The sequence below is a fragment of the Lampris incognitus genome, chromosome 19, assembly GCF_029633865.1.
Source record: "Lampris incognitus isolate fLamInc1 chromosome 19, fLamInc1.hap2, whole genome shotgun sequence".
Classification (NCBI taxonomy): Eukaryota; Metazoa; Chordata; class Actinopteri; order Lampriformes; family Lampridae; genus Lampris; species Lampris incognitus.
The window spans coordinates 29,044,586-29,063,112 of NC_079229.1; the positions used below are offsets into that span (position 1 = coordinate 29,044,586).

General features: G+C 52.2%; 1 protein-coding gene across 1 annotated transcript in view; it reads right to left on the reverse strand.

Moving 5' to 3' along the window:
* The window catches only part of adarb2 (adenosine deaminase RNA specific B2 (inactive)), a 198,784-nt gene that overhangs the window by 81,178 nt on the left and 99,079 nt on the right, over nucleotides 1-18,527 (reverse strand).

Sequence of the window (18,527 nt, forward strand, 5' to 3'; positions counted from 1 at the left end):
TTGGCCGTAATTGAAGACAGCCCCCACCACTCCTTCTGATAACTTACTCCTTCTAATCTTGCCCTTTTACAACTGCGTCTCCGTTATGCCCGATTACCGCCAGCGCAACATGTTCTGAAATTAGCAAAAAAGTATTGGCCACACCTTAGACTGACTTGCACCGTAAACTAGCGCCAGCCCCTTCAACTGCCCTATGACCCAGAAACTAGAGCCCATAATGTAAAATACGACAGATGCCCGAACCACCTCAGCTGGCTCCTTTCGAGGAGCCAGTTGGGTTAGGTTGTCCCCAACACATCACCATCTACCTGAGGTGAATCCCAATTCAGTCCCCCATCTTTCATCACAGACCCCACCACCACCACCAAAGCGGGACTGGCCCCTTGTAGCCGATGCCAACTCTCAGAAATCCATAAAGGTCGAGGCTTCAGGATGGAGTAGGCATTCAAGTGGACAAATAAGAAAACCAAGGGAGAGAATCTTCTACTTTCGGCTGCTCCCGTTAGGGGTCGCCACAGCGGATCATCTGTTTCCATCTCTTCCTGTCCTCTGCATCTTCCTCTGTCACCCCGAACACATGCCTGGGAGAGAATCAAGGTTAAAAATAGAGACGGACCCACTTGCGGAGATCCGTACTCTACCCCCGTACTACACTGTGCAACGTGCTGATACTCGGATCGCATCTGCCGTGCTGTTGACAAAAGTTTCATTTTGTACTTCCTCGGAGAATGACTTCCCGCTGCCTGCAGGATGCCACCCAAAAGGAGGCGATGGCAAGAAAAAACAACGCCTCTGCACCGTGCTGGCTTCTGCGCAGCTCTACTGTTGGACTGTATATCCAACACACCCAGAGCCTGTTTGCTGAGATAATTAAATTCTCAAAGGATGTGGGGAGACGCAACACGTAAATTAATTTGAGCTGGAGCAACAGACAGGATTTATGCCGCTTTGGCGGGAGTGTTCACTTCCAGAACAAATAAGTGGAATGTTTTTTTGAAATTAATTACTGTTCCCGTGTGCCAGTAAAGAGTATCAGCTATCGGATGACTTTGAAATACACACTTGGCTCTTTTGATGTGTTAATGATGACAAAGTAAATCATCCTCCCCACCACGGAGGAAAGAGGAGAGACAGAGAGACAGAGAGAGAGGGGGGAGGAGAAAGGAAGAATGATGGAGAAAAGGAGAAAAGGGGAAGGAGAGAGCAGTCGGTCTTATTAAATGCGAAGCTAAAGAGAAGAGCACATGTAAGGGAACGAACAGTGAAAAATAACCCAAGCTAACAAAATAACATCTAAGTATCCTACAAAACCATTAGCCTGGGCGTCTGGGTAGCATAGTGGTCTATTTTGTTGCCTAGCAACACGGCAATTGCCGGTTCGAATCCCCATGTTACCTCCGGCTTGGTCGGGCGTCCCTACAGACACAGTTGGCCGTGTCTGTGGGTGGGAGGCAGGATGTGGGTATGGGTCCTGGTCACGGCACTAGCACCTCCTCTGGTCGGTTGGGGCGCCTGTTCGGGGGGGAGGGGGAACCGGGGGGAATAGCGTGACCCTCCCACGCGCTACGTCCCCCTGGCGAAACTCCTCACTGTCAGGTGAAAAGAAGCAGCTGGCGACTCCACATGTATGGGAGGAGGCATGTGGTAGTCTGCAGCCCTCCCCGGATCGGCAGAGGGGGTGGAGCAGCGACCGGGACGGCTCGGAGGAGGGGGTATTGGCGGAGTACAATCGGGGAGAAAAAGGGTGGGGGGGAAACCCCCCATTAGCCATCGGTAAATGGTGGCCTTCATGGTTTGCCGTGTAACACTTCGGGCCCGGCTGTTAGTCTCGATTCAGTTTCCCAGCGGACCTTGGGATTCGGCGCCTTCGGGTTCATTCCTCCCCAGTCGTCTCTGGGAGCCCCCACCCCCCACCCCCATTCTGTCTCATCTTAGCAGCGAAACAAATATAAAACAAGGTTCATTCACCCCAAATAAAGCAACGCGCCTCTGAATGTAGGCCAGCGATATGCCAGATACGAGCGGATGTGGTTGAGCCGCTCCTCTGTGTTGTGATGTCGGGCTGGATTTAATGGCCTGGCTGTTAATCCGCGCCAAGGAAGGCAGAAAAAGGCTCATTTGACACGGGCTAACTTCCCTCTGTAATTAGAAAACCTCATTAAGTTCATTAAGTCATTCTTTGCGTACGGGGATTTGTTTTACATACACCGCCAACAGAGGCAGGCCAGCGCTACATCGGCGTAGGCTCGGCCTTTAAATGGTGGAGCGCAATGCAGCAGGCGTCCTGGGCGTGAGAGAGTCGGGTGGAGGCATGTCTTTTTCTTTTCTTTTTTTTAAATTGAAATAGGCACACGCGGAGAAACCACTGCAGGATGGCACAACGCCGACGGAGGAAGTATCGTAATTAATCAGGGGACAGCATCGGTGTAACTCCGATTCCACGCCGACCCTTCAGCTTCTTTTATCAACAAGAGGTCCCGGCCACCGTTCTCACTGTAATGGTGCTGAATAGGGACGGATAACATGGCGGCGCTGTTGTGATGGGGGAAGGATATCAACAGTACATGTTCCTGAAAGGTCCTTTGTCTTTTCTATTTATCAAAGGGCCTTGGGCAAGCAAGCGGGTGTGGGTGTGGGTGGGGGTGATGTGTGTTGGGGGGGGGGGAGGAGGGGGATACCTGTGCGGCCTCGCGGTGCGTCATGGTAACAGATGACTAGGCACCGCCGCCAGGGGCCCTGTTCGTTTTGGCTCCCGGACCTAATGATTCCAATTTGGGTGTCAGTGAGAGCAGCGATTCATCATGGGCTGGATTACTTAGTGGGCCGAGAGCGGAGGGCCATTCATCTCCCCGGGCTGACACCACCCTGGCCACGGAGACGCCTGCCACCGCCGCGAACACGGCCCCCGGCGCGCACGCTCGCAAGCGTGTCAACACACACCGCTCGCGCCTCCGGAGAAGAGGCACGCTGACCATCAAGATGCCCCGCATCTCCCCAGAGGCCATTTTGCAGGAGCGGGCGGAGGAAATGGTTGTTTTACTCCGTTGATATTCGTGCACCTTTTGGTTTTCCGCAGCGCTTTCGGCGGCCTCAGAATTTTAGTTTGTTGGAAGGCTCCTGAAACAGCTTTTGCATGTAAGAGGGAGAGAAAAGAGGCGTCCGGGTGGCGTGGCGGTCGGTTCCGTTGCCTACCAACACGGGGATCGCCGGTTCAAATCCCCGCGCTACCCCCGGCTTGGTCGGGCGCCCCTACAGACACGATTGGCCGTGTCTGTGGGTGGGAATCCGGATGTGGGTGTGTGTCCTGGTGACGGCACTAGCGCCTCCTCTGGTTGGTCGGCGCGACTGTTCGGGGAGGCGGGAGGAATTATGTGCTCCTCCCACGCGCTACATCCCCCTGGTGAAACTCCTCACTGTCAGGTGAAAAGAAGTGACTGGCGACTCCACATGTATGGGAGGAGGCATGTGGTAGTCTGCAGCCCTCCCCGGGTCGGCAGAAGGGGTGGAGCGGCGACCAGGACGGCTCCGAAGAGTGGGGTAATTGGCCAAATTCAATTGGGGAGAAAAAAAAGGGTGGGGATGGTGGTGGTGGTGGAGAGAGAGGATAAAGACGACACATATAAATGAATTCGCAAGTGCACATAGAAACACGTGCAAACGCACACCGGTAGACACGCACACCCGTTAGGACACTACCCCTCGTTGCTACCCGACCTACTTTCCCCTGCCAGACCTAAACACCGCTTTATGCCGGCAAGACAGAGGAGCCACTTGTTTCCCCTGCAGGGGGAAAAAAGCCAGTCGGACGTCTCGAGAAGAGGCAAACATGCCGCGCCATTCCCAGCACCCTGCACTTATAACGCACCGCTGGGGCAGCAACATAAATCTGGGGCGCTGCATGTGGACGTCCGGCGCACATGATTTAAAGCGCGGGAGTGAGTACCGGTGTCTCTATTCATCTTGGGGGTGACAGTAGAGGGAAATCCATATTCATCGGGGTGGGGAGAGTATGAAAGCCAGTAGTTCAAACGGTAAATGCGCACCTAAAATTGAACATTCCTCTTTCCGACGGCGGCGTGCTTCCTCTTTGGCCGGTGGAGAGCTTGGGGAAAAGGTTGACAATAGGATTCAAAGGTTGCTTGTATTCCATTTAACCTGTTGCGGCCTAGATAGCAAAGCAACCAACGTGTGCGTGCGTGCGTGCGTGCGTGCGTGCGTGTGTGTGTGTGTCTTTGTGCAGGTGCATGCATGTGCAGGTGCATGTGTGTCTGCATAAACGGGGCCCCACTCAGTGCGGTAAGCGGCGGTGTGCCTCGGAATACACGCGGACCGCCGTACCCGAGGAGCTCGGCGAAATAATTTCACGGAGCCCAGGGGAGCGAGGCATGCTAGGCCCGGGGGTCTGAGGCATGACCCACAAAAAGAAAAAAAAACGAGAGACCCCTCGCCTGACTTCAATTAGCGTCCCGCGTTTACCGCAGGCATCCGGTGGGGGTGGGGGTGGGGCGCACGCTTCTCAGAACCGAGCTGTCGCTTCTCAGTCACCTTCACGACACGGCCGCGCATTCGTGTGTCCACGGGGGCGCCCACGCAGCAGACCGGCTGCAGAACCGCGGCGGTTCCGTGGGCCCCGCACGGCGGCTCGGCGGAGAGAAAGGAAAAGAGTGGCGCGGACGTCATCTCGGATGCCGCAGCCGAATGGCGGGCTATCGCCGAGGAGTCAGAGAGAGAGAGAGAGAGAGAGAGAGAGAGAGAGAGAGAGAGAGAGAGAGAGAGAGAGAGAGAGATGCTATCGCAAGGCTGCTTATTCTTCCGACTCACATCAGAAGGAAAAGTAATTAAGTCATCTGAAGATGTTATTGGAAACGAGAATTCTGTCTTGTGTTTCTGTGGGCCTGTGATGCCCACGGCTCATCCGCTGTGTGTACATGCGTGTGTGCGTGTGTGTGCATGCGTGTGTGTGTGCGTGTGTGTTGTCTGGCTGCCACTCCGCCGCGCAGCGCCAGACGAGACCTCTGTTGTGCGTTAGTAACCGGCCCAGCCAGCCGCTCCTCATTAACCTCTGGGGGAGATAAGCCTGTTTTAAGTCCCGTGTCTGAACAGCCCGCGTGCAAGTATCCTCCCACTGATATACGGCTAGCTAACCCGCCCGAACCGCGCGCCGGCCTCCTCTTCCGGCGCTCGTCCTCTCTCCCGCGTCCCGCGCCAGATTACCGGAATTAAATTTCTATTTTTTTTTTAATCGCCGGCCTGCAGATCTCCATAAATCTAGCACCTGAGCCGCCCCTAATTACGGAACAAGCATGCTGGGGCCGCGCGCTCCCGCGCCCCGCTAACGAGGTTAAAAGGTGCACCGCGTGTGTAATGGGAGGCAAAGGAACTCACCGAGTAATTGTTAACACCGTGTTAGCGTCCCCACTTCTTTGTGTCTTTCCGTGTTCTCCTAACCGCCAGCCAGCCAGCAACACACACACACACGCACACACACACACACACACGCACACACGCATGCATGCTTTGTTGGCGGCGCCAGTGTAGAAGTAATGCAATTGAGTGACTGCGGCGAGCGCAGTGGTGACCAGATGCGTGTTGGTTGTGTGGAGCTTGTAGATGAGGATGACGGGGGGGGCGGGGTTTATTTTTATTTTTAGGATTAACATTTCACGTGATGTCCCTGGGCCCGTCACATCGTTTATCGGATCAGACGCTCGGGCGGAGGTAGGCTCAGGGTTAGGGGGTCACCCCGGGGTCAGCACGTGTCAAATGGGGATCCGAGAACACGGGAGGAATAAGGAGGACACGCGTTAACGAGTCACACGGACGGCCGCGGCGGGAAGTCGGCCGCTCGTCTTTCCGGGGAGAGATTCTGGGCAGGGTCCAAACCTGCCGAGGCGGTTTGGCAAAGAGGCGGGCTTTCCGCTGGGGCCATCGTCTCGCACGTTTTCTTGGCGGACATATCAAGGGTTTTTCTCAGGCGGAGCAATTTATTTATTTATTTTTTGCAGAGACGAAGAAAAATAAGCCTCGCTGAGTCTCGATTTAATTCAAAAATGCTGCTGTGCTCATTCAAACCACTCCCAAATCTGTGAGCCCGTTCAACCACGTACCGGCTGTTGGGCGCGCACAAGCTGTGTGTGATTTTCCTCCTCTCTGCAAAATGGTTGCTTAATTTTGGGCCTGCAGCTGATCCGCCGAAAGGGGAGCTTAAGGTTCCCTTTGCTGGATCAACCACCGGGGTCCGTTTTGTTCTCGTTTTGTAGGTGGAGAATCGAGCTCTCGACACGATCTCTGGAGTTGCTCTCGAGGCCTGGGTTTCTCGGCGATACGCGGTACATCTCGATAAACAGAGCGACCCGATGGGTTTCGGCTCTTCGAGGGAATAATCGCGGCGGCGGCGGCACCGTCACACTGCGAGACCGGGAAAACTATGAGTCCCACATACTCTTAAGCCTTTGTTTCTACAATCTGTAAGCTGCAGGCTGTGAATTACAGCGGGACAATGTAATTTAGTCCATAATGCAATTATGCGTGAGAGGACTGCATGTACGAATTGTGAAAAGGATTTGGTGACAGGATTTCATGAGACCGAAAGGAGACTTTACTGTAATTAAGCAATGGCGCATAATGGGAGGCTTTAAGCGTTGCACTGTGTGAAATGTTATGCCACTTAGATAATCATCTATGAAAATGTTGGAGAAATTCAAGAGAGCTCTCCGGTACGACAATATGGCATCTACAGGAATACACGTGGTTATTACCAGCGGCCCATAGCTTGTAGGGGCGGGCGACGTATCGAATGTACTCGATGCATTACAGCTTGTTCTACGTGGTATGTAGTAAACGACTATATCGCCAAAATTTCACGTTGTTTATTTTATTATTTTGGATTTCCCCCCCCCCTTTTCTCCCCAATTGTATCCGGCCAATTACCCCACTCTTCCGAGCCTGACGGTGAGGAGTTTCGCCAGGGGGATGTAGCGCGTGGGAGGATCACGCTATCCCCCCCCCCCAGTTCACCCCCGCCCCCGAACAGGCGCCCCTGACCGACCAGAGGAGGCGCTAGTGCAGTGACCAGGACACATACCCACGTCCGGCTTCCCACCCGCAAATAATTGTGTCAGTAGGGACGCCCGGCCAAGCCGGAGGTACCACGTAGGCAACGGAATAGACCGCCACGGCACCCGGACACCCCCCATCACGTGATTTCTTAAAGCCGCTGGCACGAGACTCGCTTCGGTGCTTTACCTCCCTCGTTCTGTCCCTCTCCCAGACACAGGGAGAAAAAACTCAGGTACATACGTCACACGTCTGGATGGACGGGCGAGTGTGTGTGATGTAGGGCGAGGGTGTGTGACGTATTATCGGTGGGGCGTGTGTTTTTGTACCTGGAGGGAAAAGCAAAAGAGCGAGAGAGCTTATGTTGTACTTTAGAGGAGATTTCAAAATATCGAGATATATATTGTGTGTCGCCATATAGTCTAAAATATCGCAATATTTTTTATAGGCCATATCACCAAACCCTGCATGTATGTAGGGTTTGGGTTCAGCTCTCCAGTCTGTCCTCTGCACATCCGTCACTGTCTGGTTTGCTTCGGCCACCCAGCAGGACAGTGACAGGAGACAGTGGACAGTCAGGTCTGCAGAGAAAATCATTGGGGCCAACCTGCCCTCCATTCAGGACTTATACATTGCCAGACTCAGGAAACGGGCAGCCAGCATCACCGCAGACCCATCACACCCTGGTCACAACCTGTTCCAACTCCTCCCCTCTGGTAGGCGCTACAGAGCACTGTACCCCAAAACAACCAGATGTAAAAACAGTTTCTTCCCGCGGGCTGTCATTCAAAAGAGCGCTTAACACTGCCAAATAAATCCCAACATTTTGTATATACTGTACTGTACATTGTACGTATACTGGTACACTGTCATGTCCATCGACCTCAGGCATGTATGTAAGTAACCTGCTAACATCTATTTCAGCATCTTGTATACTATATTTAAAGCAAGAGTGATGTTTGTATGTTCGCTTAAAACTCCAGAAATACTCATTGTAGAACAAAAAGAAAGGTGTCTTTAGAATCAGCACTTTTCAAGGATTGCACAGGTCAAAAAATATTTCAAAAAACCAAGTAAAAAATTGAATTTATTTGCAAAAGACACATTCCAACGATGCTTTGTGGAGACTTCTGCCAAATGCCTCCAGTGGTCATGGGAGGCACTACACCTAACATTGCGAACGCTAGCCTGAAGACACGCAGCGTGGTTTACCCCGAGATGCTTGAGCACTGAGCGATTAATACACACATAAGATTCATTCATTCAACATTCATTCATCACATGTATCAGATCATAAATTATGCTATATTTAATCATCGATTATATCGTAAAGATCAGATCACGTTGGTTGTTTTGGTGGGAACATTTTCCCCCGGGCAACGCCGAGTACCTCTGCTAGTCTCTGATATATTCTCTGCACCATTACACTTTATTGTCTCTCATTTCACCTGTATAAGTCAATCCCTGTGTGTATACCCGAAGATTGTTGCGTTGTAGTGTTGTTACTCTATATTAAGCACACTGAGAGAGCCACGAAACCGGAGTCAAAGTCCACGCTGGCGCAAACCCACGCGGCCAACAAACGCGACTGTGATTCTGGCGCGCGTAGTTATTTTCGTTGTTTCATTACGTCGACCTTCGGAGGAAAGAAATCTTTCCACCTACCCCGGAAAGATGGTGACGCTGGCGAGACGGCGCCACAAAGACACACATTTCTTTCACACGTTATCACGCAGACGTAGACATGTTCCTACTGTACGTTTTATCTGCCGCTCGCCACAGATCCTACCCCGTCTCCCACGCAAAAACAAATTAACACAAAGCACCAGACGTGCGACTAGGAAACGTGGCTGGAAACGGGTTGACGGAGAGGGACTAATTTACAGTTTCATCTTGACAGCCGGCTGGCTGCCACCGCGCGTTGTTTACATATTGGCTCGATATCGATCACTGGTCTGTTCAGCGTTCCAGATGTCCCGGCCACGTGTGTGTGTGTGCGTGTGTGTGCGTGTGTGTGTCTTCTCTGATTGCTGACACGGTGGCCAGCCAGGCACCTCGGGCGCAAACACCCGGTACTTCCCAAACACAACTCCGGCGAGAACGTCGGAGCTGTTTGGTGAGCACCGGTGTAGTAAGTCAAAGCTAGGTACACAACCGGGTACACAGTGACGACTGTGTATGCATATACAGATTTGTGTGTGTGTGTGTGTGTGTGTGTGTGTGTGTGTGTGGGTGTGTGCGCATCTGTGGAAGAGTCCTGTCCCCCCCCCCCTCCCTCCCTCCCCCCCGTCTGTCTCTCAGTCCCCTTCAGTGTGTGCTGAGATAGCGGTGGGGAAACAGCTGTTATCCCGCTGCTCCCCCGCCGCTGATTTAACATACGGCTAAACCTTTGGAGATAGCGGCGCCGTTTGCTTTTCTGGCCCGTGCCGATAACATCCCAATTCATTACCCAACCCCTTGTTTGACTACGCTCTTAGAGATGGGCCGACGCACAGCGAGTTGGTGCCACCGTCATGTTTAGCAGAGAGGACGAACAGCAACAGCTAATTTTAATGATAGGTCAGGTGGAGAAATTACTGATGGAGGCCAGATTATCTGGGAAGAGGGGTTATATCCTCTCCGCTGACTACCAAAGGGTGAAAATGGGGGATCTTTCATGAGGTTCTCATCTTACCGCCATTGTTTCCGTGGGGGGGGGTTCGGAGGGGGGGGGGGGCATTTTCCCCCATTTTTCTCCCCCAGTTGCACTTGGCCAATTAGTGCAGACTACCAGGTCTCCTCCGGCACATGTGATGTCGCCAGCCGCTTCTTGTCACCTGACAGTGAGGAGTTTCGCCAGGGGGACGTAGCGCGTGGGAGGGTCACGCTATCCCCCCCCCCCAGTCCCCCTCCGAACAGGTGCCCTGACCGACCCGAGGAGGAGCTAGTGCAGCGACCAGGATGCATACCCACACCCGGCTTCCCACCCTCAGGCACACCCAATTGTGTCTGTAGAGACGCCCGACCAAGCCGGAGGTAACACGGGGATTCGAACCGCCGATCCCCGTGTTGGTAGGCAACAGAATAGACCGCTACGCCACCCGGACGCCGATTGTTTCCACGTTTTGGCAAAATAACTCAGTTCTGTACTTTTTCCCCCAGGAGCCTTCAGAGAAATATCCATGCATCGTCCACGTATGTACCGTGCTCACAGAGGAGGAGGTAAGAAAACACCGCTTACATGACAAGGTGGAGCTGACTGAGAGGAGGGTCTCCTGCTTTTTAACCTGGCTGAGTAAAGTGCTGCATGCAGACTTGCTGTTGGTCTGAAAGCTTCAGTTGAGTTACACGCATTACAAACGACTGTCTATACAAGGAGGTGAGCCCTGTCGGACTCCTTTTGGAGCTCCTGCCTCCTTGGCTCCGAACCACTTTAAATGAATGGTCCACTTAGACTTAATGACTTTCTCAGTGTGTGCAAATTCAATTGTGTCAGGCTAAGGACCAATCTACACCAAGCGCCGCGCCAACACACCTGTAAGCTGAGCTACTATAGGCGCTAATCTGCTGTCGGGATGGAGCTTTATTGATGGTAGTAGACACACACATGCGCACACACATGCGCGCGCACACACACACACACACACACACACACACACACACGTATTGCAGGTGTTGACATGCAAATGTAGGCATACATGCTTGCACATAAGATCACAATAAATGAACAAATGCATACATACAAAACAACTACACAAACACACACACACACGTATTGCAGGTGTTGACATGCAAATGTAGGCATACATGCATGCACGTAAGATCACAATAAATGAACAAATGCATACATACAAAACAACTACACACACACACACACACACACACACACACACACACACACACACACACACACACACACACACATATTGCAGGTGTTGACATGCAAATGTAGGCATACATGCATGCACGTAAGATCACAATAAATGAAGAAATGCATACATACAAAACAACTACACACACACACACACACATACACACACACATGTATTGCAGGTGTTGATATGCAAATGTAGGCATACATGCATGCACGTAAGATCACAATAAATGAACAAATGCATAGATACAAAACAACTACACACACACACACACGCACACACACACACACACACACACACACACACACACACACATATTGCAGGTGTTGACATGCAAATGTAGGCATACATGCTTGCACGTAAGATCACAATAAATGAACAAATGCATACATACAAAACAACTACACACACACACACACACACACACACACACACACACCCACACACACACACACGTATTGCAGGTGTTGACATGCAAATGTAGGCATACATGCATGCACGTAAGATCACAATAAATGAACAAATGCATACATACAAAACAACTACACACACACACACACACACACACACACACGTATTGCAGGTGTTGACATGCAAATGTAGGCATACATGCTTGCACGTAAGATCACAATAAATGAACAAATGCATACATACAAAACAACTACACAAACACACACACACACACATGCATTGACATGTAAAAATCCTGCACGTGCATACCTAGAAAAAAACCCACACATAAATGCACACACATTCGCACACCTTGAAATCAACACCTTCCCTCCGTTTCATAGTCAAGCAGGGGCAGCGAATTGCACGGTTCCCCAGACAATATTATCTCCTGTGCACAGACAAATTACCCCTTTGTTTTAACAACACCACTATTTCTCTAGAAAAATATACACACAAATATGCACGCTCACACACAGGCATATTCACACACACACACACATGCACACATAAATCCCCCCTAATGGAGAAAAAGAAAACACTCCAAGTGGCTCTTATGGTTACAGTGAGCCTTTTAAACGGGTCTGGTTCCCCGTCTGCGCTCCGCCCGTCTCTGCTCCGCCCGTCTGGCTGGCAGAACAGATCGAGTGAAGGTTAGGCCGTCCTCTCTCATGGCCTACATTCTGACGCCGGGGCTAATTTCATAATTTGTTTCAGAATTAACTGCTAATAGCGCTTCGCTTCTAGGCTGAAGCCAGCCCTCCCCCCTCGACACACACAGAAACACACACAGAAACACACACACAGAAACGCACACACACACATTTTTTCCTTTTCTCATCCCATTATCATTTTATTGGTAGGCACTTTAGAGAATATGGTAATAATTGTGGCTCAGAATTTAAACCTAAAAGCCAGACCCTTCATAATATTGATGTTAAAAGCGACGATAGTGGGGCGTCCTGGTCGCTGCACTAGCGCCTCCTCTGGTCGGTCGGGGCAGCTGTTCGGGGGGGGGAGGGGATAGCGTGGTCCTCCCACGCGCTACGCCCCCCCCCCCCTGGTGAAACGCCTCACTGTCCGGTGAAAAGAAGCGGCTGGTGACTCCACATGTATCGGAGGAGGCATGTGGTAGTCTGCAGCCCCCCCCCCCCCGGATCGGCAGAGGGGGGTGGAGCAGTGACCGGGACGGTTCGGAAGAGCGGGGTAATTGGCCGGATACAACTCGGGAGAAAAAGGGGGACCCCCCCCCCCTCCAAAAAAAAAAAGGAAAAAAAAAAAACCTACAATAGTCCATCTGCCCATACAGGTAATAGAAGACAGGATTCAGCCGGGCATTAAAGTGCAGCACCCCCCCTCCCCCCTAATTCTAAATATAACTCGATCAACAGGGAAGTTAACGGTTTGCCCTCTGCAGTATTTCCTCAAGTTTAGATTCCCATCGGCTCGGAATCAGACAAGCCCGGCCTCAAACACAAGTGGGCAGAGGCAGCACGGACTCCAGCATGCAAACAGAGAGGATGGAGGATGCGAGAGGCTGAGAGAGGCAGATAAGCAGCTCCAAAGGTGTCCACCACGAGTCAATCCCCCCTTGAACCAGGCAATAACCCGCTCCCCTCTCCATGTAATAACCAACCTGAATTTTAAAACCCCAACCAAACAAACAGCGCGGGGCGGTGGAAGAGGAGGGGGGGGGGGATGGAGAAGCAGGTAAGGCGATGCACAGAGCCCAGGCCGATTGAGAGGAGTCAATCAATACTATGATCCAGCTGTCAATCATGGGCTCTATTAACCTGCGGGTGCAGGGGTGACTGTTTTATCTGTTTATCTATCCTGGACACATCAGCAGCTGCAGCACTCCAGGCAGCCATCTTACAGCGCCGGAATAAGGCTGGATGTTGCTCTCACGTTGGGAGTGGAGGGGGAGGGGGGGGGGGAAACCACGAGGTTCAAACTGGGGATGTTGCATCCGACCTGATTTCCCTGCTCAAGTACTCGCATGAAATTAGAAACAAGTACTCGAGTGTTCACATATTATAAATGCAAATTAGCTACGCTCGCCGTGGGTAGTCTTGCGGTTTTATTGAACACTACCGGTTAAGATTTTCTGATTTCACGATTCCACAACAAAACCGCGTGCTGATGAAATTAGTTAATTAACTATAAAACGGGTAATCGGCACCTCTCTGCAGCTCTCTGCAGGCTCACAGGGGCACCGGGCAGCGCACGTAGGTCAGATTCAGTCACAGAGGGACTTAACGTGATGCTAAATCAAGGAGTGAGGGGTGTCCGAGTGGCCTGGTGGTCTATGCCGTTGCCTACCAACACCGGGATCGCTGGTTCGAATCCCCGTGCTACCTATGGCTTGGTCGGGCGTCCCTACAGGCACAATTGGCCGTGTCTGCAGGTGGGAAGCCGGATGTGGGTATGTGTCCTGGTCTCTGCACCAGCGCCTCCTCTGGTCGGTCGGGTCGCCTGCTCGGAGGGGGAACTGGGGGGGGGAATAGCGTGATCCTCCCACGTGCTACGTCCCCCTGGGGAAACTCCTCACCGTCAGGTGAAAAGAAGTGGCTGGCGACTCCACATGTATCGGAGGAGGCATGTGGTAGTCTGCAGCCCTCCCCGGGTCGGCACAGAGGGTGGAGCAGAGACCGGGACGGCCCGGAAGAGTGGGATAATTTGCCAAGTACAATTGGGGAGAAGAAAGGGGGTGGGGGGGAAACCAAGGAGTTGCTTCGACCACTCCGACAGTAATAACAGTTTTATGTTATTTGAATGATCCGAGCTGAATTTTCTACCCAGGTCAGGATACGAAAGTCAGTGAAAACCTCCGTCCTCTCATTAGTAGTTTTACCCTAAAACAGTAACAGCGGGGATGTCAGGGCAGGGGCTGTGAATGGCTAGGCTCACCCCATCTGTTGTGGAACAAAAAAAAAAAAAAACCCCCACTCCATCGCAAAGTCAAAAGGGTCGCCATGGTGAAAATGTTAATATTTCCTCCTAATCACATGACTTGACCTAGGTAGCCAATGATCTGTGTCTGGCTCTCGCTCGCTCCTGATGTACTACAGCATGGAAACAGAGCCTCCGGCGCTGAAATTTTAATTAAGGTCCTTTCCCATGTGCAACCTTCAGAGGAAGTCGCCAGGCAAAAATAACGGAAAATAAACACTTTTCCCCCCCTCCGTCATTTAGGAAACAACAGCGGCAGCACTTGCTGGAAACTCCTCGCACCGCTGACTGAGCTGGAATGTGGTTGTAATGTTGGGTTGCCATTCCCATTTTGGGGGGGGGGGGGGGAGTAATGTTACAAACCTCCCCGTCTTTCCCTCGCTTCTTTCTTGTGCGAAAAGGACGACTGCCGTCACCAGTCTTGTGTGTGAAACACCAAACTACTTCATGCTTTATTGCCTTGTGCCAGGAGCATCCAACAGATGCATGTCTGGCCTACAGGAAGGGTTTCGGTGATGGGGAGGGAGTCAGAGCGCTGGGCCATGTGTGCCTCTATGTAAATGTCGTGGATTCGGGGGGGGCGGTCCGGGAACAGCCACAGCCAGGACGCGAACCCGGATCTCCCACACCACGGGCGACAGTGCTCACCAGTCGCCTACAGGGTCCGACCCGTTAGCCAAGGGCTAACGGGTCTATTTAGCCATGCGCGTTACATAAAGAGGCTGTGACTGTGAAATCCCTTTAGTCCACTGTAACACAAAGGAATAGTCCAGTTGGGACGATTCAGTACTGGGTTTTTGGTGTGGTGGGCAGTGTCTTTTATTCTAGGACATGCGACTGTGTGTGTGTGTGTGTGTGTGTGTGTGTGTGTGTGTGTGTGTGTGTGTATGAGTTAATTATTTTTTTAACTTTCGGCCTTGCCCCCTGTGAGTCCACTGCAGGAGCAATATCAGTGGTGCCAGAGACACCATGTGACCCAGCTTTACTCATCTCAGCTAAAGCAATCTCTGTGACACACACACACACACACACACACACACACACACACACACACACACACACACACACACACACACACACAGTATGAAACCACACAAATGGAGAGAAGAGCTAATAACAGTCTCACCTGATATACAGAGTCAGCAACGCCAAGGTGAAGGATCAGTAGAAACGAGAGACGGACAGAGGAGAGAGCGAAGAGCGAGAGAAGACGGAGAAAGTCAGGGGAAACAAATTTAGTTACTAGAAGAGTGCGCTCAGTAGAGTACAGTAGACCTCCGCCAGGGCGCATCTCCCCCTCTCCGGTGACCGGGACTATGCAATAAACCCAGTAGCGAACCGGTGACTCTTAAACCGTGGCCCTCTGACCCGCCTTCCGTTGTCAAGAAAAAGAAGGAGCAAACCAGCCCAGCTTACTGCGTCCTCTCCCATAGTCCTGCAGAAGTTACCTGACGGTTCCAGCTCTCAAACAAAAATGAAGACTAGTCCAGCCTCGGCAATGCAACCAGCAAACAACACAGAGACCGCGAGAGTAATCATCAAAACAAGAAACGGCTATTCCCCCCCCCCCTTCTGGCGATCTGGGGAGGGCTGCAGACTACCACATGCCTCCTCCGATACATGTGGAGTCACCAGCCGTTTCTTTTCACCTAACACGTGGGAGGATCACACTATTCTCCCCTGTTCCCCCTCCCCCCCGATTGACCAGAGGAGGCGCTAGTGCAGCGACCAAGACACATACCCCCATCCGGCTTCCCACCTGCAGACACGGCCAATTGTGTCCGTAGAGACGCCCGACCAAGCTGGAGGTAACACGGGGATTCGAAAAAATGGCTAATTTCTAAACAGAATGCAAATCCTCCTGACAAACAGTCGCATCATCACACAAGCAGTTCAGCGGAATATGGTGACAACGGGCTGGGGTGCAAAACGCATGACAGCCACCCCCTCCTACCACATAAAACCAACTGAATTTCATGTTAGCCTACACATCATGACGGCGCACACAGCCAAGCAACCATTAGCGACAGACACTTCAGACCCGTGGACAGCGAACAACGATCATGGCATTTTGGACCCCACCGCCACAAACGAGCAATATTGTTAATGATAAATATTGTGGCGAGCCGGCGTGGAAGAATACGTCGAGCGCTAGAGATCTCTTCTTAATGGCAGCTCCCCTGTCCTATACACTGCACGACCCCAGGAGTGCTCTTGTATTTACACACCAACCAGAACTACAACGACCCCCCCCCCGAGGTCACCACTGGAGTCGTCAGTCCAAGTCACGGTCCTACATTCAGTAAACAGTCATCTACCCAGTCCAAGTCAAACCCCCAAACAACAACAACACATCCCAACATCAACCAAACAACTGAACACATGTAAATTATAACAATTTCCACATGAACATTAACATTCCCATGAGCCCCTGCGCAGAGCCACCTACAGTCAGAGTGACCGCCTCCTCCGGCGGCTACATAGCATGGCACTTGAGGGGTCAGTCATCCTTGATGACCCCATCACCCAATACATAGTCCCTCAAATGTCTAGGGTGTTGTCGCTGGCGAACAGGCCGCCTGGGGCTCAGCAGGAAGCGCAACTGGGGGAGAGGCACATTGATCGGTGCATAGAGTGCTACGGTCGCCCCCGGCCCCAACAACAGGCGAAGCAAGGCAGCGATACGGGGAGAATCTGTCCTAGTGCAGCACCACCATGCGCCCCTGGCTGGGCATGCATACCTGGTACACCACCTCAGATAGCCAGTCCACGACCTCGCTGGACCCCTGCCAGTGGCTGCGAAGCTTTGGGGAAATCCCTTTCTTGCGAATGCGACAATACATCCCATACCTTGTCGACTCGCACACGAAGACCTGCCCAAGGCACTGTGGGTCATAGGCCCTCTTCTGCCACACTCCGGAGCCGACCCAGATCTGGTGGTTGCAGGAGTCGCAGTAGTGCACATGCAGCATCACGTCTCGTCGACAGCCAGGCCAGTAGAACCATTCCCTGTGGTAGTGGAGGGTCTTGGCGTTCCCATAGTGCTCAGCCCCCACCGAGCCATGGACCATCTGGAGAACCTAGGGACGGCGCACATGGGGCACCAATAGCAGAAAGAGGTCACTCCCTCATCTAGGAGTTTGCCATCTCCGGTACACCAACACATCGTGGAGCTCGAAGTTGCCCCCATTGAGAGTGGTACCTCATTGAGACTGGTAGGCCTTTACTTCAGGCCCCAGCGTTGACACCTCTGTCCACTCAGGGCGCCACCCTGTCTCCAGCCAGCCCCTCACCAGCACCACATCTGCCTCCTGCTGCTGCCCCAGTTACTGCGTGGTCAATGGGAACCAGCTCTCCTTGTTGCTTGTGGTCGTTCAGCCCGCCACTGTCAGCATCATCTGGCCCAGTTCCTCCCACCGCTGGTAGCAGTGGCACTTCAATGCGTCTCCGGGGATCTGTGCCGGCTGAGTGGTGGCTGCTCGGCAACTGGCTTGCAGGTCCCTGAGCCTGCTCCTCCCCCTGCCAGACCAGAGCGCCATGGTCTTTGTGCCGAGGGTGATGGTTGCATCTGACACGTTAACACGGGCTCCCCAGAGGGTCAGCAAGTCCAGGCCAATGATGTATGGGTCTTGGATGTTGACAAGCCAGAACTCATGCGCCAGCTCATGGTCACCAGCTGGACTTGCAGTGACTTCTTCCCTCTCATACCAGCCTTTTCTCCTGTCACCGCCATCAGCTGGGTGTTGGTTGGTGACCATGCCACCGAGAGTGGGCCGGTGGTGCCCGGGAGGACATCAGGTCGCCCCAGGGAAATGGTAGACCCCATGTCTACCAGGGCCCGGCAGGATCAACGGTCGAGTTGGCAGTCCAAATACAGTCCATTGGTGTCGCATGCATGACTCACATCGACTCACAGCGACAAGAATGACTTTCTGTTTTGAATGCAACCTAGAGGAAGTTGTTCCTTTATAACTTTTGCATTTTTTGGATTATCAAAATAGTTTTAATAACTTTGGATGACATCGCTGCCTAATCCGAGTCAACCGTACATGTGAGTCAAGCTTGCGCAACGTAAAGGATTTACTCAGCTTTATTATATTATGAAAGTAACGACAGAGGTTATTGTTTTTGGTTCATCCCGTGCTGAGATCAGCAGTGAATGACTAGCTGAATTGCAAAATACAATCGACTTCTCGTTTACTTTCAAGACTCATA